The sequence below is a fragment of the Heteronotia binoei genome, chromosome 21 (assembly GCF_032191835.1).
Source record: "Heteronotia binoei isolate CCM8104 ecotype False Entrance Well chromosome 21, APGP_CSIRO_Hbin_v1, whole genome shotgun sequence".
Taxonomy (NCBI): Eukaryota; Metazoa; Chordata; class Lepidosauria; order Squamata; family Gekkonidae; genus Heteronotia; species Heteronotia binoei.
The window spans coordinates 93,441,311-93,462,728 of NC_083243.1; the positions used below are offsets into that span (position 1 = coordinate 93,441,311).

Below are 21,418 nucleotides of genomic sequence, written 5' to 3' on the forward strand. Positions count from 1 at the left end.
ACTACATACACTATCTGACTTGCAGATATTCTAGGTCAAGGGTGTCAAGCACATTTATTAAGAGGGCCAGCTTTTACATAAATGGGACCTTGTCAGGCCAGGCCATATGTGTCATAAAATGTAAAGTCAGGTAGCACAGATACAAACTTCATAAAGGGCATAGACAAAACACAAAGATATTTTACTTAAAATAAGACATGCTTAAAACATCAGCATGCTTGCAATGTCTTGTTTATTTAGCAGTCTCTGAACAGACATTTCTTCGTCTGACAGGAGACAATGTCTGAACTGTAGCAATCTTGAGTATGCTGTTCAGGTGTGCATCTATAAACTGCAAACCTACTTTTGATTTATTGACATTCATTATAGAAATCTTATGGTCAATGCTTTGATCCTAAGACCCAGAGGAAAACATGAAATGGCTGGGCATTGTGAGCTTTTGTACATAAGTTGCTTCATGTGCTGGTCAAGAACATGTGAAGGCACCATGGCACAGACTGAGGGCTATGTGTTTATCTACAAAACTGTAGTCTTCTCTAGAAAAATAACTGGAGCTCTTATGAGGCAGTGCAGGAGCAGAGAGACAGCCATGTATAGTGGTCAGTACCAGCCTGCTATCTGGGAAGTCTAAGTTCAAAATCCCCAATCAATCAAAGGAAATGTGCTGGGTAAACCTGGGCTGAACACACACTCTCAGTCTAATACTGGCACTGTATCATGACAGCATGAATAAAGGGGGAGGCTCACTCAGCTGTACCCATAAGACGACTAACAAAACACACACACACTCTGTCTCTCTGTAGCAAGGCAAAAATTCATACCTTGAATAAAACGTTGCTGGTCTTACAGCTGCTTTTGTTGTATCTCGAAAGTGGGATCATGAGAACTGGGCAAAGGAAGCTCTCTCACTTTCCCTCCTTCCCCAGGAGATGAGGACGGGGAGGAGCCTCAGCCACTAGAAGGAAGAGAGGCTTTGCTCACTAGCTCTGCAATTTGAGGGGGAGGAAAGAGAGAGTGAGAAGTTGCTTTGCTCAGCTGCCTCCTCACAGGAGAGAAAGAAAAAACAGCGACCAAAAGAAGCAGGTGAGGGAGAAGGAAGCAGATGAGCCTGATTGGAACCTTTTCGGGGCCAGATCAGGCCCACAGGCTGTACATTTGACACCCCTGTCCTAGAGCATCTCATATTTTTGCAGGTGATTTTAATGCACATACTGGTACAGTCCTAGAAGTATTTCATTTTGTGTCTTAAGGAATATTAATGGAAAAAACAAGTTGATTTAACCACCCTTAAGTGATAAGATAAATTTATCTGGTAAACTAATCACAAGATAAATTTATATGGTAAACTAATAGCCACATATATAGTAAGCAGAAAATGGATTATTTTCTTATCTCTGCTGATTTGATTAATCTGATTTGACTGATTAGTTGTACATTACCATTTTGAACCCCCTGGAACTGAGAACACTGACATGCTTAAGGTTGAATATGGACTGAAGACCTCCATCTTTCTTTGGAACAGAGAGGTACCAAGAGTAGAAACCAGTACTTTTCAGGAAAATAGTACCTCTTGTTTCCAATTCCTCCAGAATAAGGTGAATCTCCAGAAGGAACATGAAATTGGGAGTGTCAGGTAGAAATGAGAAGGGTATTTTTTGGAAGGGAGCGGAAGAATGGGGCTTTGACAGGACTTTTTTCAATGTTTCCGAATGGAGAGAAATTGGGGAACACTATAAAACTGGCTTGATTTTTTTTTCTTTTGGAATTAGTGAAATACTTTTTAAGACAAGGTTTGTCTCAGAATATAAAGCGTAAAAATAGTAATTCCTATGCAGACATATACAAATTTTTTCAAGGGTATGTTTATCATTTAAATGTGAATATGTCACATTGAATAACAATGTGATATAGTATGTTTGATGATAATAATATGTTTGATGATGATAAATTATTAAAGAGTTCAATATTAACATTGTTACCACGGTATAAACAGAGTTAAAGCTCTGTAAGTCTACCATGGCATATCAAGAGTTCTCTGGAGCTCTACATGTATTGACTGATCCAAGAGCATCCAAAGGCTGCGGATACAAGGTACCAGAGAAATTAAAATGACAAGAGTTTTTATCCTCTGCCAGTCATTACTGGTTTACTGTTGCCCACAATTTACTACATTAGAAGCAGATCACAGTAAAGCAAAATAACAAATACCTACACATCAAATCAAAACAATTACTGCTTTCTCACTAACACTGCTCCACTCCCAGGGTTCTGTTTTCCCCGGCATAAGCAATCAATTTCTCACCAGCTGCTCCATGAGCGCATTTTGATGCGGGGTTGCTTCCAATTTTCAGTGCAGCACCGTAATCCTTAAAAGACAGTAAACCGTGTGGGGAACTTGAGGAAACCCTGCATCAAAATGCACCCATAGAGCAACTTGTGGGAAATTGATCGCTTGTACTGAGGAAAACAAGCCTGAGGGAGGAGCAGTGCTAATGAGAAATCAGTCCTAAATATCTGCTTCCAATAAAATAGTATCCACCACCAGACAAACCTTCTTAAAACTAAAAAAACAACCCAAGAACAATTCATAGACTTCACACTAAATAGACCCTCAAAACTGGAGCATCAAAATTCCATAAAACACACTTTCAGAGAAGTCAGGTCCAAGGACACATTTAAAAAGAACTACTTGTTCTTTTCCTGAACCTTGCCAAAGAAGTCACCCCCTGTATCTCAGCTGGAAGGCAAGAAGTCACTTTCCATACGTCAGCTGGGATGCTTTTCCACAGGAATGGGGGTGACAGCTGAAAAAGACCATAAATCATTCCCTCAAGAAAATATGTATTTGTACCAATGCTTACTCCTGCCAGTCTGGATTTAGTTGTTTCCAAAGGGAATAAAATCAAACCAGAAACCACATTGTATAGATTGATAAGAAAAGGAAGAACACTGTGAAATTGACAAGTTTTGAATAAATGCAATACAGTCCTCTGAAATGCTCAATTCGTTGAAACTTTTCAAAATATCTTTTAAACCGAATTCAAATGAGTCAACTGAATTCAATATATGGAAACATATCAATGGTTCCAAAAAAGTCCACATACAGTGCTGTATCAGTTCTCTGTTCGATCATGCAAACAAGGGATGTAAGCTATTGTATGTGAGCTGTTGCCTTAGCACAGGTTCCTGATAAAAATACAGGCAGCCAGTGAAAGTGGCAAATGAAACACGAATGCTGCACCTGTTGGATGGAGGACTGCTACCTCTACATTATGCATATATTACGGTACACCTGTGTCTATCAGGAAACGGGACATACAGACAGCAGGATATGTAACCAATTTATTACAGCATTGAATGTGGACTTTTTTGGAACCATTGATATATTTTCTATATATTGAACTCAGTTGAGTCACTTGAATTCTGTTTAAAAGATATTTTGAAAAGTTCCAATGAATTGAGCATTTCAAAAAACTGAGTTGTATTTATTCAAAGCTTGTCAATTTCACAGTATTCTTCCTTTTCTTATCAGTCTGGATTTAGTTGCAGCTTGTTTACCCTCATTTACCTGACTATGGCCTCCAAGTAACAGATTCAGAACATAACATTTTTATTTGCAAAATATCATGCAAAAAGTATCACATTGTGCTTTTAGGATGACTAGGCATCACTAATCCCTAAACAACTTTAGACAACTCCATCAGATGATACTCAGTGGATCCAAAGATGGCAGAAAATAATACCTTTCTTTGTTGTTGTCACTTCGAGGGGGGGGGGGCTGTGGGAGGGTTTGCCTCATTATTTTTCCAAAGCTTTTCTGCCCCATTTTTTCTGATGGAAAAAAGTGCTGAAATAAATAAATAAATATTTACTGGAATGAATAAATAAATAAAAGTGCATTTTAAGAAGGATATAGACAAGCTGGAATGGGTACAGAGGAGGGCTACGAAGATGGGGAGGGGTCTGGAGACCAAGTCCTATGAAGAAAGGTTGAAGGAGCTGGGGATGTTTAGTCTGGAGAAGAGGTGGCTGAGAGGTGATATGATCACCATCTTCAAGTACTTGAAGGGCTGTCATATAGAGGATGGTGTGGAATTGTTTTCTGTGGCCTCAGAAGGTAGGAACAGAACCAATGGGTTGAAATTAAATCAAAAGAGTTTCCGGCTCAACATTAGGAAGAACTTCCTGACCATTAGAATGACTCCTCAGTGGAACAAGCTTCCTCGGGAGGTGATGGGCTCTCCTTCCTTGGAGGTTTTTAAATAGAGTCTAGATGGCCATCTGACAGCAATGAAGATCCTGTGAACTTAGGGAGGGGTATTTGTGAGTTTCCTGCATTGTGCAGGGGGTTGGACTAGATGACCCTGGAGGTCCCTTCCAACTCTATGATTCTAGAACTTGGTTCTCTCTAACCAGATAGGGAAAAGTAAGACACAACAAAGGGTGCACTGGCTTTCAGTTTTCTCTTTAGTACTGGGTACATACACAATTTTGCTTGTGCATAACTAATGCATTTATCACTTTTAAATTCCATAAATTTGTCAAATATTTCCATTTTATATGATAAATATAAATTATGCACTTCATGCTGTTAAAGCAGGAAAACTGATTTAGATTTGACAGAATAAGCATTGCATATATTTCAATTTTCTCCAAAATTTCAGGGAGGGCTGCAAAAATTGCTGGGGGGGGGGGACTTTTTTCCATTACTTCAAAATTTCCAATTTGATATAACAATCCATCACAACTGGATTATCTGGTTTGAACGGAACAGTCCAGTAGAAAATTATTGCTGCTATAATGCAATTATAGTGTAATATCCAACAATCTCTCAATGCAGCCTTAGTTTGTGATGCCTGTTATGTAACAAGATGGGTGCTAAGCAATCCACACTATTGGGTTATGGTCAGCCCCAATTTTAGGTAAAATCTCTATTTTCTTTGTTATAAGGACTAAGTCTTTAGTGCCCCACAACATGTCAATTCTGGAAAAAGTTTTATGTCTTGCTGAAAAAAATGTATAGTCCCACACTTCGGGATTAAATTTCCTCCATATATCCTCCAAATTTTCTTGTTTGACCAATTCAAAGAAAGACTTCGGCAATTTTCCTTCCTTATTATTTTTCCCCCCAGACCTATCCAGTGTGTTCTTAATTGTTCCATTAAAGTCCCTCATTATCAAAACTTGGTCATAAGCCAGTTCAACAAACTGTTGTATAATGTCTTTTACAAAAGCATCCTTTACACCATTTGGTGCATACAGTCCCAATAACAATGGGTTTTTTGCATTTCATATTATTTCTACCGCTACAAATCTTCCATCTTTATCTTTAAACACTAATTTCAGTTCCAATTCTTGTTTAATATAGAAAATTACTCCCCCTTTCTTCTGTTCAGCCAATGAATAAAATTCTAGTCCCAGTTGTTTATTCCATAAAAAATTTGTAATCCTTTTGTTTGATATGCACTTCTTGTAAACAAACTATATTACAATTTTGCTTTTTAATCCAATGAAACATTGCCTTTCTTTTTTGTGACGAATTTAGTCCATTTACATTCCAAGATAATAATTTGTAATACATCACAGTGCAAATTCTTTATGTTCTTCATAAAACCTACGCAGTTCCTGTGTGCTTGTAATTGTAATCCTTTTTCCTTGCAGCTCAAAGCTCTGACCATCTATACCTCATTTCATTGTCACGTAGTTCTTCCGTCAATTTTTTGTATGCTTTTCTGTCATTTATCATTTGTCCTGGCAATTCTTTCATGATTCTTACTCTGCTGCCTCCCACTATCAATGTCTTTTCAAAAATTTTATTCAAGATTTTTCCCATTTCTTTTGTCATATATCTTATAACCACATCCCTTGGTAGATTATTTTTCTTGGCATATAGTGAGTTCACTCTATACATATAGTCATACATGCTTCTAGTTCCTTCAGGATCTTCCTCCAAAAATTCTGCAATTATTCTTATTATATATCCTTTCAAATCAGTCTCTTCATCTTCAGGTACTCCTTTCAGATGTATCTGGGTTTCCATCAATTTGCAGTCATGAATTGACACCTTTTCTTGCATTTTTAGCAAGGTGGAATCATGTGCTTTCACTCTCTCTTCCACCTCTTGCACTTTCTTTGATGTCACCACAGTCTCATTTCTGAGATCTTCTGTATCTTTCCTTAGCTCTTCAATGTCTTTTCTAATTTCTTTGTTAGAAGCAGTTATCATGTCTCTCACCCCTTTCATCATCCTGGCTTCCATTGCTTCTAATTGCTCTTGCATTTTCTCCTCTCCAAATTAAATTTAAACTATCAGGTTTGATAGAGTAAGGCTTGCCCTTTTCAATAAGCCTAATTTCGCCATCTTCAGAGCCTCCTGGGCTCAGATATTAATTTTTAAAGTTTTTAATTTCTTCCAAAATGGCGGTCGCGACTTTCTGCTTCCCTTTAAAAAAAATTTCCTTCAAAAGCCTTCTAAAATAATTATCAACGATAATGACCAATAATATTTACCTTATAATTGTCACCTCTGTCAGCTTCACCAATTTTTAATGTCCCAAACACTTTTAAAACTTTGTTTAAATGACCTCCTAGCAATGGCCGCTGATGTTTTTCTATGATATTATAGTCCTAGAGTAGGCTAGCTGCTTCAATGATTTCCCTTTTCCATCTGCCACTTCCTGCTTTTCTTGACACCAAATCCCTTTTTCACTGGTAAAAAGATCTCGCGATGTTTGACGTATTTCCTGTGTTGACTGTAAGAGCTGCAAATCTGTGATGGGGCTTTTTCACCAAAACCGCAAGTAGACAAAACAATAAATTCCTTTCCACTTTTTAGCACTGTCCTTTAAATTTACAAAGTTCAAATTTCGCCCCTTCTCCCCTTCATATTCCAAGCTTTCTGAATCTCTATTTCCCACCTACTGATTTTATTTTGTTTAACTTTAAATAGTCCCGGAATGAAGATAGTCATCAGTACTTTTTTCTGCAGTTATCCAGATCCAACACCGGTCTTGTATAGCTTTAGATGTTTAGCAGTCTCAAAGAAGGTTAGGATCCTGTCGAGCTTATGTCAAATAAATGACTCTGGAAACTTCTGCAGATGATGAATATGCAACTTGTCTCCGGAGACCCCTCAAAGCCTCAAAGAAGACCCCCCCCTCGGGACTCCCTTTTAGCCAAGGTAAATCTCCTCAAAGTTTCCTGTGCATATCTTGGACTGATCTCTGACTGAGAAAAGTAGGCAGTAGGCATTAAATTGCCCTCCACTACCCCGAACAGAAGCCCCAGCCTGCTCCCTTTCTGAGAAGCAATTCAGCTCAGCATTTTCCAACCCCGGAAGTCTAAGAAGTTGAGAAGATGGAGACTGAATGAAGATTTACTACAGAATAAAGAAATAGTGACATCTCTAGAAAATGAAACTAAAGCTTTCTTCCAAATAAACGATAAAAGGATATAGAATTACAGATGGTGTGGGATGCTTATAAAGCAGTAATGAGAGGAATATTGATTACATTGAATAACAAAGATAAGAGGGCAAAAGAAAAACAGATGTTGGACATTCAAAATGAAATAAAGAAAAAAGAAGGGGAACTGAGAAAAAGGCCAGAGAAAAAGAAAATTATAAGGGAGATTACAATATTACAAACGCAAATGAGACATCTGTTAAATAAAGAACTGGAATGGAATCTGAAAAGATTGCAGCAGAAATCTTTCAAGGGAGCAAACAAACCCGGAAAATATTTGACCTGGCAACTGAAGAAAAAGAGAAAGTAAAATTATTAATAAAATTGTGGTGGATGGAAGAGAGGTGGTAGATCAAGAAGGAATAAAAAGAGAATTCTTTAAGTATTATGCCAAGTTATTTAAAGGTGTTAAAATAAGGAAAGAAAAGATGAATGAGTACTTACAAAAGATAAAAATAGCACCCTTAGCAGAAAATATGCAAAAAGTTTTGAACTTTTGAACAATTGAAAAAATAGAAATTGAAGCAGCAATTAATGCAATGAGAAATGGAAAAGCACCTGGGCCAGATGGATATACAGCTAAATTTTTTAAAACCTTCAAAGAGGAGTTAATCCTGAAACTGGTGAATATGATAAGAACAAAAGGGAAAATACCAAATACGTGGAAGGAAGCTGTTATTTCATTGATTCCAAAGGAAGATAGAGATGTTACGAATGTAAAAACTTAAAGACCAATTTCATTATTAAATAATAAAATATATACAAGAATCTTGGCGGAATGGTTTAAACAATATTTGATAAACTTTTTAAAGGAAGTTCAAGCGGGGTTTCTTCCCAAAAGGCAAATAAGAGACAATATCAGAATTGTTGTAAATATTGTAGAATATTATGAAAGACATCCAGAAAAGGAAGTAGCATTATTCTTTGCGGACGCTGAGAAAGCATTTGACAATTTAAATTGGAATTTTATGTTTGCAGTAATGGAGAAAATGGAGCTGGGAGAAAGCTTTATAAGAATGATAAAAGCAATATATACTGAACAACGTACAAGGCTATGTATAAATGCTGATCTTACAGAAGACATGATAATTAGTAAAGGTACAAGACAAGGTTGTCCACTTTCCCCACTGTTGTTTATAACGACTCTTGAAATATTACTGATGCAAATTCAAGAAGATAAAGAAATAGAAGGATTAAAAGTAAAAGGATTTACTTACAAATACAGAGCATTTGCAGATGATATAATGTTTATAAATGAAACCCCCATACAAGTCAACCTTTGTTGTTAGCCAAAATACACGAATATGGGGAGTTCACGGGACTTTGTATTAATAAAGAAAAATCAAAACTTTTATGTAAAAATATGCAAATAAATAAGCAACAAGAATTGTAGAGACTAACGGGCTGTGAAGTTACCTCCAAGGTAAAATATTTGGGTTGGAGATAACAATGAAGAATATTGATTTGTTCAAAAATAATTATGAGAAGCTATGGCATAAAATGGATGAAGATATGTTAAAGTGGAATAAACTTAATTTGTCACTGTTGGGTAGAATAGCTGCAATTAAAATGAATATTCTACCAAGAATAATGTATTTGTTTCAAACTATTCTGATTGTGAAAGACAGTAAACAATTGAATAGATGGCAAAGAAAAATTTCAGAGTTTGTGTGGGCGGGGAAGAAACCAAGAATTAAAATGAAAATTTTAACAGATGCAAAAGAGAGAGGCGGATTTCAATTACCAGACTTAAAATTATATCATGAAGCAGATTTCTTAGTACGGATAAAAGAATGGATAATGTTAAACAAAAAACTCTTAGCATTGGAAGGTCATGGAAAAAAATTTGGCTGGCACGCTTATATGTATTATGGGGGGAAAAAGATAGATGGCTTTTTCTCTCACCATTATATAAGAAACAGCTTGCTAAATACATGGATGAAATATAAGAAATATAGAGATGAGAGAAGACCGTTATGGATAATGCCAGCAGAAGTGATAAAAATAACAGATGAAGAAATGTGGTTGTTATATAATCAACTATTAAAAATAAAGAGTGGCAAAATAGAATTGAAAACTGCTGAAGAGCTGAATAATAAATATGATTGGTTTCAAATGCAACAAATAAAGAGCTTGGTGGAGAATGACATTAAAACTGAAGGAATAAGAAAAGAGCAAACAGAAATGGGAAAAGTTCTGCTTGGAGACAACGAAAAATTAATTTCAAAATTATATAAACTACTTTTAAAATGGTCTACGGAAGATGAAGTAGTGAAATCTCAAATGATTAAGTGGCCAATTAATGTAAATAAAGAAATACAGATGGAAACTTGGGAATATTTGTGGAAGAACTCTATGAAGCTTTCGACGTGTCATAGTATTAAAGAGAACTTTAAAATGTTTAAAATGATGTATAGATGGTATATGACTCCTAAGAAATTGGCAAAGATGAATAATAAGATGCCAGACAGATGTTGGAAATGAAAAAAAAATGAAGGTTCTTTCTACCATATGTGGTGGACTTGTGAAAGAGCAAAAAAGTATTGGCAGATGATTCAACAAGAAATTTCTAGGAACTTGGGATATGAATTTAAGAAAGTTGCAGAGACTTTTCTGTTGGGGTTACAAATGGAAAAATTTCCAAAAGAAGATAGAACTATAATTTGGTACTTGGTTTCAGCTGCTAGGACATTATATGCGCAGTTGTGGAAACAAGAGAAAATACCAGAGAAATGGGATTGGATTGTAAAAGTTATGACATGGAGTGAAATGGACAAATTAACAAGAATTTTAAGAGACTATGATTTAGAAGTTTTTAAGATGGAGTGGAAAAAGTTCAGAAGATATGTAGGAAAAGAGTGGAAAATAAAAGGACATTGGACAATTTTTGATAATGATTAAGTCTTAGAAAAAAGAAGAATATTAATTTGTTTTTATTAGTTAAGGGTAACTTTAAACATTAGTACTTTAAGTAAATAACAGGGGTCAAGTAACGGGGGGAGGGGTGGGTAGAAAGTAATATATGGGATAGATAAAAGAAGTTATTAATGATGCAAGAAATATAATTTGTTACCATATGTTACCAAATAAAATTGTTTTAACCTCAAGATGGGTGCTAAGCACAAATCAGAATGTGAAGTGACACTTGGAGGTATTTATTTATTTATCCTTGGATTTATATCTCGCCTACCTACAAGTGGGCTCAGGGCAGGTCACAGCAAAAAAAGCAACAATGATAAACACAATAATGATTAAAATTTAAAACAACCAACACATAACCATCTCTGGCACCCACCAATGTCTCCTACTAGGCAGGGCACAATAAACCAATAACAGTGCCCAATTCATCAGATGACAAGATGGGTCTTGAGAATCATTCATCCGGACAGTTTAGGCAAGGGAGGCCAAGGTCTTCAAATGTCCGCCGTCTCACTAACACCCTGGTGGAACAGCTCTGTATTTCAGGTCCTGCAGAACTGCACTATATCCCTCAGGGCCCTGATCTTGAATGGACCAAGTTTCACCAGGCTGGGGCCAGGGCGGAAAATACCCTGGCCCTAGTTGAGGTTAAGCAAACATCTTCAGGCTGGGGATTACCTGCAGATGTTGGTCAGCAGAGCACAGAACTCTTCAGATCACAAAGAGAAAGAGGCAGTCCCATAAATATGTTGGTCCTAGGCCACATACGGTTTGAAGGTCAATACCATAACCTTGAACTAGATACAGTTCTCAATAGGCAGCCACAATGATTAGCACAGCACTGGCTGAATGTGCATCCGCATGGGTATCTTCTGGAATTGGGTTTTGTAAAATACCGTAATTTTCCCTTGAGGCATCTTACAATATATTTGCTACCATATGGCCTTTGTATTTAACACAAACAGTCCTTTAAAGACTTTTACTGAGGTCAGACAGATAAGAAAATAGTTGTCATCCTCATCTCATGTATTTAAATACAGCATGCTCAAAGCCTTCAAAGTCTTTCACAGGAAATCCTCTGGGTTTTTTTAAATATTTTTCTCTTTTTCCTCAAACTATCTATTCACTATATTCTTGAGAGCAAGCCAGAACTTCGAAACTTATCTGTATTTCATTGCCTTCAGTTAAAGAAACAAACTCAAATTTGAATCCAGCTGACTGCAACTTTTTGTGATGTTTTACATCAAAATATCCCTTTTAAAAAGCAAACTGAAATTCATCAACATTCATCATTTCAACAAAACAGAACATGTATCTTTCTTACCTCTGCTAAGTCTTGGAAACATTATCCTTCATTACAATAGACAGCCTTGCTGAGCAATCTCTGACTATACATGCGCTGACAACAAGAAAATGTTTTGAGCATTTTTAAATCTGAACAATTCTTTCTAATCATATGTAGTTTGATTTATGCATATTTCCTCAGATGTCCAACCAACATAAATGAGATGCACTCCAGGAAAGTATGCACAGGACTGCAAAACTATCAATGACAATTAAAATTAAATTCTCAATTGCATTCCCTCTTTACATGAGCAAATACCTGACAATAGGCCCAGAGCCAAATCCCCCAAACACAAAAAACAAACTAATTTCATTACAACCATTCACAAATCTTGTAGGATAAACAAACAGAGAACACACCAAAGACAGTATGCATATAGTAAACATACAAAAGAATAAAGACTTTAAAATATTTTAACAGAAATGGAGAAATCTCATTTATTTGGATTGGAAGTAGGCAGCTCATTTATAGGTGTGTAATGAGCTTACATTTCCCCTGTTTGGCTTTCAAGTTCTCAAGTAGATGGAGGGCCAGATAAGGCATTCACAAAAATTCCCTGCCTTGGGAATATAGAACGGTATGAGTTAATAAAGTTGATAGCAAGTAACCATTACTGTGCACACGTGGGAGAAGAAAACTAAACATGATAGCAGCTTTGTTCTATTCTCTCCATCAAATAACATCAACTGTACTTCTTCCTTTGATGAAAAAGCATGTGAAAACTTTGTGGCTTCCCCCTCTGGTAGCAATGCAACAAACCTGAAAAGATTATGTGCCAACTGGTCAGAAAGACAAAAGAGATATATGATAAGCAAAAATGAGAGGCTAAATAACAGACCACAACAATATACCTACATGTATGTCTTCTGTCAAACAAATTTTTGTTTACTTCAAAATTTGTTTCCTAATTTCAACTTTTAGTCTTGCTTCTTAGATAGTGAAAAGTAAGATATAAATGCTAAAATCGCATGGAGTCCAACAGTTTATAGCTCTCTCTAAGTACTGTTCGGGGGCCTGATAGGAGCCCTCCAGGGGCCTGATTTGCCCCCCAGGCTGCATGTTTGACACCCCTGTGCTAAACGCTAAAATGTTACATGCCAACTAAGTTATAGTAGTAAAATACGTTTAACATGGGGGAAAATACTGTATATATTTCAATTTCCTCAAAAATTCTGTTTGCTTTTAGAAAAAAACATATTCCCCATGGACCAAGATTTCCAGAAATTCTACCTCACTCATTTGATATCATTTAAACTTACACTCCAGCAACAGATAACTGAAGAGGATGGAACTGAAACATGGGAACAACTTCTTTGATTTCACAGAATTCTATGAATTGTTCATTAAAAAAAGTTGATTATGTTTACATGAAGGTAGAGTGAAAATTGGTGGAACATTAACAAAATGACACCACATAAATGGAGTAAAACAGTGAAGACTTGAAACAACTACTGCTGGAGGCTAAAGCAGAAACTACCAAAGAAGGATTACAGATGAAGATTAAGGGGATAAAAACAATGACTACTGAGGAATATCACAACTTTAAGGCTGACAATGACAACATTGAATTTGTTATTCTATTCTTGGGCTCCATTATCAACCAAAAGGGAGACCGCAACCAAGAAATCAGAAGGAAATTGAAACTGGGAAGGACAGCTAGAAAAAATTATGTAGAAGTACCATATGTGTCACTGGCAAACAAGATTAAGATAATTCACACTACAGTATTTCCCATTAGTATGTATGGGAGTGAAAGTTGGACAATGAAGAAAGCTGACAGAAAGAAAGTTGACTCATTTGAAATGTGGTGTTGGAAGGGAGTTTTATTCATGGACCAACTAAAGACACATAAGTGAGAGCTAGATCAAATTAAGCCTGAACTCTACCTAGAACCTAAAATGACTGAACAGAGGCTATCATACTTTGGTCACAATATGAGAATACAAGACTCACTAGTAAAGACAATAATACTAGGAAAACTTGAAGACAGCAGCAAAAGAGGAAGACCCAAAAAAGCCACAACCCTCAGTTTGCAAGACCCAAGCAACACTATTAGTAATAGGATGTTTTGGAGGTCATTCATTCATAGGGTTGCCATAAATCTGAAGTGACTTGACAGCACACACAATTTGTTTAGTTTAAAAGGAAAGAGATGAAGTCTGAATCAAGACAATATTTCCCTCATTGTACAGTGATGCGATTAATAGATTGCCTCCATTTCCTTATAAATTTAAATCCTAGCCTTTCCCTTGCCACAATTGCCAAAGAGAAACTAGTGTGTCATCAAGAATAAATCCAACATATTTACAATTTATGGGACTTGCCAATGCACATCTTATTGCCAAATCTGAGTTGCCAATGTCAATCAACAGTAAAGTTACCCACATGACTAAACTGCAGTAACTCTATTACTATTCCTTGCATGAGGATATTTAAAACTTTCTAGTCAGCTACAGGACTAGTACACTAAATCTTGAACAGCTGGGTCACTTTCCCACACAACAATTTTTAAATGCTACTTTAAACTGATTTGCACATACTTAGAAAACGTGAAAGCAGATATCCCTCTTTGCATTCTTTTATGCAAGAACCCCAAAAGAGCAGAGCGCATGAATACTTTTGTGCAGACAATATCTTTTCTGGCAGCACACATAAGAAACTGCATCAGATAATCCATACTGTTCAGGAAGACTGCATGCAGAAGAGAAAAAGATCAAGACAAAAAGGACATTAACAGTGCAACCCAAAGAACACTTTCCTAGGAGTAAGCATCATTTACTTGACCTGAGTAGGATCCTAAACAGACCTGCTTAGGACTGCTGTTAGTTGACTCTCAGACCACATTTTCTAATGTGTTCTTTGGTGTACCCCCTTTTCCATCACAACTACCTTCTTAATAGACAGGTGTGTTTTAGTATTTACAAAAGGGGACTCATGAGAGCTGCATGGGGATCCCATCCTCTCCCCCTTTTGCTTCCTTGCCTGACTACCATTCCTCCTCTAAACAAACAAACTTGCAGGGAAGGGGAAATATGGCTCATCTGCCCCTCCCTCACTCTGCCCAGGCCTGGCACTGGGGGTTCTGCCACTCCAGGCAGACCCTCGCTCCCTGCCCCTGGTCTTGGCAAGGTCATGATGGCAATGGGCACACTCAGAGCTGGGCTCTGAGCGTGCTCACTACCATACCCCCCAACTTCGCCGAGGCTTCCTGAGCTTCGGAATGCCTTGGTGAGGTCAGGAAGGCAGTGGGCGCGCTCAGAGCTGGGCTCTGAGAGCACTCGCTGACATACCCCTGGCCCCCGCTGACTTATCCAAGGCTTCATGAGCCTCGGGAAGCCTCGGTGAGGTCGGGAAGGCAGCGAGCATGCTCAGAGCTGGGCTCTGAGTGCGCTTGCTGCCACAGCCACCGACTTTGCCGAGGCTTCCCACAGCGCGTGAGGAGAGGGGGCACCTCGTGACACCCCTAGGCCAGGTGGTGCCCTAAGTGGCCACCAACTTGGCCTACTCCCATGCACTGGCCCTGACTCTGCCACTCACTTATACTCCTCCTCTGAAACTCTGCCTCCCCATCGATCCTCCTCCTCTCTGTTCTGCCTGCTGCCCACTACGCTAACCACCTCTATTTGTTCTCCTTCCTGACACTCTGTGAGGAGCAGCAAAAGCTTTTGCCACTCCCCTCCTGCATTGTCACAGCCTCTCTGGGGCAGTGACTGCAGTAGTTCCTCCTCTTCCTCTGTCTACCACACAGCATGAGGCAGATGGATGTTCCTCTTTTGGGGGGGGGGGGCAGATGACGGGATTCAACCACCCTAATTTTTTTTTAACTGTCAATTTGTTTTTAAGCAAACCTGAGGGTTTCCCTAGGTTTGCATAAAAATATCTGTTCTCTGTACATAGCCCCATGTTGAGAATAGCTATACTGACTAATAGGTTTCCATGAACCAGACACAGAAGTCAACAGGAACTCCAGTACAGCAGAGTCACTGCTAATGAAGTCTTTGTCAACTCTTTTCTCAGCACAATCACTTTCATAAAGTAACACTACAACTCAACACATTGTATAGAATAGTACCCAAAACCCAGAAAGATGCATGGAAAGGCGGATGCTCACATTATTAAGTGTTGCAAGGATATCACATGGGGTGGTACAATGAATAATGCTAGTCAATCACTGTCACCAACACGCCATTAAGTTACTAGATAATCACATGATAATGTTACTGTACTTCCATGAATGCTTATGAGATTCACATTCAAAGAAAGATTATGATAAGAACTGGACAGGAAAAAATACAGTGATTCATGTTATCTCAGACCTAAATTTTACACACTTCTGTTTTGCATCTTCCAAGGTTAACAAATTAACAAACCCCATGATACACGCATAGTCAAGTTGGAGCAGACTGCTTCTACTAAGCTCAATAATATTAACAGTGACAACAGTCTTAGAAGGGTGTAACTCTGCTTATGACTGCACTTAGTTAACTGAAGTCCAAACACCACAACTTCACTAAGTTATGGATCAAACTGTAAATTCTGTTCTAACATTTTTAGCTTAAAGCTAATTATGTTGCATGGGTTTTCCAATCATAAAATATAATGCAATACTAGAAACTAGAAAATTTGATTTGACATTTTGACAAACATGCATGCATGCAGCAAACTCTCTACAAGACACTGACATATGCATGCTTCAATAAACTACATTAATATAGTGTATATAATATAGTGCAGTACAAAAAATACCTTTATTTTACCCTCAAGCATTTGACATGAGGATACCATAACCAAAACAGATACACATCTCTAAGCTTTGAAAGATTCTAACATACGTAAATGAATTTTTATTTAACTTCCACACTAGCTCCCCCTCCAGACCAACTTAACATTGTAGTTATTCCCCCCCCCTCCCCTTTATACTACACCAAGCAACCTAAGGCACAATTTAAACATTATTCCAAACCTTTAGACAATATGGCACCACAGTATCTAGGCAAAAGGACAAAAAACCCTCCTTCTCAAAGAAAAACAGAGATAATATTTTGTATGGATTTGTAATAACACATATTCACAATACGCTGAACCTGCCCTGGTTAGAACAGTATTGACACTCATTCATCATTTGTTTTGACATTAAATGCTGAACATAATACCTGCTCAATATTAATAATAATAATAATACTTTTTATTTATATCCTGTCCTCCCCACTGGAGCAGGCTCAGGGTGGCTCACAACATATTAGTTCAATACAATACAATAAAATCATTATAAATATTATACACTAACCTGCTTGTTTATAATCTTAATATGATCATAACACATTAAAGGAGATTAAAGAATCAAGCAATAAATCTACAGTTTACTAATCCCTGGTTCCTGTAATTGTTAAATTGTCCCATTAGTTACTGAACACAGTAAACCCTAATATATCACATGAGCCAATCTATATGTTCTAGCTCACTAACACACAACCGTCTGCACAATAATATAAACCACCCTTTAAGTGCCTTACCAAAACAATACATCTTGTTTATTAACTGTGTAAGGCTGTCACCTTTAGCAACTTGTATTTCTGAAACAACAACTCTCAGGTCAAATGCCCAATTTAACCCTTACTGTATCCAAGTGCTTACATATTTAAATATTGGACAGTAAAGCTTTCCAAGCTTTAAATCTGAGAAGATTTCCCTTCTGTGTTACATCTGTATGTACATCTGATACAAGCAGTCACTGTTTTGTGTACATTTTTAAGGCCACATAAATTAACAAGCCCATTACTCAAAATTAAACCAGATTAATTACTCAACTTCCTAACATATATTGTATTTTAAGAACCATGTAAGTGATAAACATTCTCTTTGTAACAGTGCAACTTTCTTAGCATTATCATTTAATAAAAGGCATTCTAAAAAATTGAGAGTGAAGCAAATCTGATATAACATATCCTTGATTATTTGCAGATATTTCAAATAATTTAAAATGCATTATCAGTGTCTCCCCTGCCAGGTAAGTATTCTCTCTCATCTCTCCTTTGCTTTCCTCCCCTTTTATTTACGCATGAAAAGTAAATTTCTTTTAATTAAAAATGTGATTCATATAGGAATGCATGTTCCTCACATTAGATTTTTATTTGAAGAAATATTTATAATTTATTTATAATAACATCTGCAGATACTACAATGCAACAATTTAACTCATCGCTCCAAATATAAACTTCCAAATACATGGAAAATGGAAAGTTTTTAACTATATTAGCACTTCACATGGCTAGGATGTGATCCTCAGATACATACCATCATTATTAGTGCCAGCCACCTGAGAGGACCACTCCCAACAGTCAAACAGAATAGCCAACAGGCAAATAGATGTAAATATTTACAATCCAGGCCTAGACCAAATTGTAGAAGCTATACAATACAATATGAACTTCTAAAATAGGTGGAATTGTATTTACAGGCCACCATATGAGCACGACAAGAGGAGAAAGAAAGAGTGATGACTTGTATGTCAAAGGTCTTTATACCCTGTCTGTGTGTCCATTCTTGTGAATGTTTTGACACAGATCATCCTTGAATGTTTGGAAAGCACATTACAAGCTATGTATAACTAAATTAGCATGGGTTTTGCATGCACATTCCTCAAAGTTTTGGCACTATTCTTCAGCATACTTTGGTTTTACATTCTGACAAGAAAGTATAAGCTAAAAATGTACTGCAAGAACAAGTCCATAAAAGACAAAAGCCATGCTAACACTAATACATGCAAAACAATTTAACGTAATCTATGGTGGTAATCAATTTCTATTTGCAGTGGATGTTCAACTGACCATGTTAACCGGGCCCCTGAAATGAGACCTTACGTTAACTGGCATGCTTGACACATCATTCTGAAAGACTAAGTGCAACTAGAACCTTTGCTAGTTACCTGCGCGCTTCCTGATTCCAAAGAAAAGTTTAAAGCCCCACCGGGGAGACCAGGAACCTCCACCGTAGATCACCCCAAGGCACGTTCCCCGCACATCCGATCCCCACCCCCTCCATCCCGGTCTATTGCCCCGATTGCACCCTCCCGGTTTCTGCACACTGGCGGCTATCTGCTCCTGCTGCATTTCTGCACAGCTCGCCGTGATTCTCGCGGCGCCTCCGTGCACGATGCTCTGGGCTTTGCCTTGCGCACGTTCTTTTCTTCTTCGCATCAGCCTCGCGGCCACTTCCTTTTCCCTCGGTGCCCACATAGCAACGGCGTTGTCGCCACTGCCAGCAGACCTGGAGCACCCTAGTTCCTTTTTCAGGGGGCCCAGGCAGGCCCCGGACAGAACGACATCCACACCTGCCTCTCTCTCTTGGAGGACTTCGTTCCGGGGAGCCACTGAAGAAGCTCAAGAGTCAGGCAGCCTCAGCGGCTAGAGGTCCTCTCCCCTTCCTTCTCCTCCTCCCGCCCTGTCCCCCGAGTGTGCAGCTGCTGCCGCGCCAGGCCCGTGAGGACGAGGAATGAGTGGAAGCGAGAGGCGCCCCCGTTCGGCTCCGAGCTCAGCATCCCCTCAAGTGCCAGGAGCGCCCCCACAGAGAGTCCCCCTTCCCAGCCTCGCCTTACCAGAATTCGGCGTTGCCCGCCCGCAAGCTCCGGTTGCTTTCTGGCCACCTCTATCGAGGCCGGCGCTGCTCGAGCGCTGGGTCTGAAGAGCCGCGCGGAGGGAGAAGGATGTGATTGAAGACGGAGAGAGGCTGAGGGTGGTGGGAGATGAACAGACGGAAACAGGAACCCGCCGTCACGGAGTCTCCTGTTTAACGGAGCCCCGAGCAGACCGAGGAAGCGCGAGAGACCAACAGAGCACAGACGGGGGGAGGGGGGGCGAGCACGCTCGCTCCCGCGCGCGCACAGAATGCGAAGGGGAGGAGAAGTCAGCCGAGCTGAGAACTGAGGAAAGACGAGGGCGCGCAGACTGGGGTGGGACGGAGCGCCCTCGTCGGCTCAAAGGCAGAGTAGGGAGCCAAGGAGGGCGTGGCGTAAACGCGCGTGCTGGGAGGAAGGCAGCCAATGACAGCGGACTTCTATGAAAGCTCCACGCGGGTGGGACTTTCGCCTCCGAGGCAGCAAAGCGCCGGTCGCATGCATACGTATTGCGCAGCCGCCACTGTTGTTCCTTAGGCCCTCCCTTCTTTTAAACGTTAGTAACGGGGAGGGGGGGGGGGTCTGGTAGTGTTTTCGGGAGGTAGTGTGGGTTGGGGAGGGTTGTCCTGTCCGCCTGCAACAAAGACAGTGGAGGAGCTCCGGCCTTGTCTCTTGTGCTCTGCTGGCCTCAGATACGGGGGCGAGTTCCGCCAGCGCGGTGACAGCGGCCCTCGAGCGGGCCCCCGCTCCACAGAATGCAACTCGCTGGGACTGCCACTCTTGCTGCCTTTGAATGTGTGGCGGGGGAGTGTCTCTAGCAGACCAGAGCCGTAAGAGGAGACAGGGAATGATGGATTCGAGATAGCCAGTCCTAAAATATTATGCACTGAATAAAAATGCATTTTCTGAGGATAACCGAGGATTCTTTTTTTCTCCCAAATGCGAGACGATATCAGTAATGTTAGTTTCAACAATTATTTACCAAAACGGTGAAATAAAATGAACTGTATTTTCGTTCATATGACGCACCTACATGGGCTCGTTTCTTGACAGCAAGATTGTGTGTCTATAGCGTTTATACTATTATCCACATTTACCGATCGTAAAATGATATGTTATTTGTTGTACCTGTGGTATGTTTTAATTTGTTCCAGGTTACTCTATTCTAAATTACAATTGATTGCTTTAATGTATCAGAAACATTTTCTAAATAAAATAATTTTTTATTTAAAAAAGTTTCAGTTTGTGGTGCTACAATGTAGCCATGCATCCACCATGTGGGAAGGGAAGAGGGAAAAAGGGTGTCATATGTAACCACAGTGGTGTGGAAGTAATTTCTCCCAGATCTTATTGCTACTACCATAGTGCCTTTCTCAAGTAACCACATGGCTGGGACCCATCTTTTTTTCCCCTCATGCTTTCAGATCAGATTTATACTTGCATGGGAAGAAATCACATAATTAACTGCCCTGATGTGTTTCCTTCATTTTGTGTGGAGCAACGTGGAATCATAGTACAGTGAAAAAACTGAATCCCTATTGTAGTATGTATTACAACTGAGTCTTAACATGGGTTCAATACAAGTGCACATGTTCAGAAGGTCTTGGGTAAGGGAAAGGCTATACACCAGTGGCAGAGCACATGCTATATGAGCTACCCTTACCATTAAACATTCAACTGGGCACTACCTTCCAGACATGAGACTATTTTTCTTCCTACAACTTCTGTCTCAGTATTGCATTTAAAAAGCTCCAACCTAGATCAAGGCCACTGTCATATTGATTTGGGTACAAAAATTCCTAAGGCCAGCACTTACTATTGGGGTTAGCTGGTAAAGTTAGTCCAGTACCCACTAGTCAGCAGAGTGCTTTAAATAAAGCTACAGATGTAGCTGCATCTCTTCACCAGGTTACTCAGCTTATAAAGCTACATAGAGCCACATCACAAGTTTCAAAGAGAAATACCTGTCTATTTTAAAACTACACTTTAGATCAGGACTGTTGAATTCATTTGTTATGAAGACCAAATCTGACATAAATGAGAATTTATCTGGTCAGGCTACCAGGGGAAAACATGAAA

General features: G+C 39.0%; 1 protein-coding gene across 1 annotated transcript in view; it reads right to left on the reverse strand.

The window, feature by feature from the left end:
• Positions 1–19,712, reverse strand: part of LOC132589094 (alpha-(1,6)-fucosyltransferase-like) — a 242,221-nt gene extending 222,509 nt beyond the window's left edge. The window contains exon 1 of the mRNA XM_060261716.1: positions 19,322–19,712. The gene's annotated coding sequence lies outside the window, so the exon portion shown is untranslated. The remainder of the gene's footprint in view (positions 1–19,321) is intronic.
• Positions 19,713–21,418: the final 1,706 nt, after the last annotated feature.